Consider the following 295-nt stretch of genomic DNA (forward strand, 5'->3'; position numbering starts at 1 on the left):
GATGATGGGAGTGATGGACTTGTTTCTACTCTACTTTTATACATTATTTTCTTATCAAACTAGTTGACAAGTATTTTTATATGTTTATAAGTGAATACATGTTCACAGCGTGGCTGTGTATATATGTAAAGAAGAATATTTAATTCTCTTGATTATTTTAAAGTGAAGATGACTGTTGGCCCAAATTTGCAAAATTGGATTCTTCCCCCAGGTGTGACCAAGAATGTGTTTTTTTCCCCATTGTGGCTTTAGTAATGGAGAATATATTTATCTTGAGGCATTCACCACCGGCTTG

The sequence above is a fragment of the Chelon labrosus genome (genome assembly GCF_963514085.1).
Source record: "Chelon labrosus genome assembly, chromosome: 3".
Classification (NCBI taxonomy): Eukaryota; Metazoa; Chordata; class Actinopteri; order Mugiliformes; family Mugilidae; genus Chelon; species Chelon labrosus.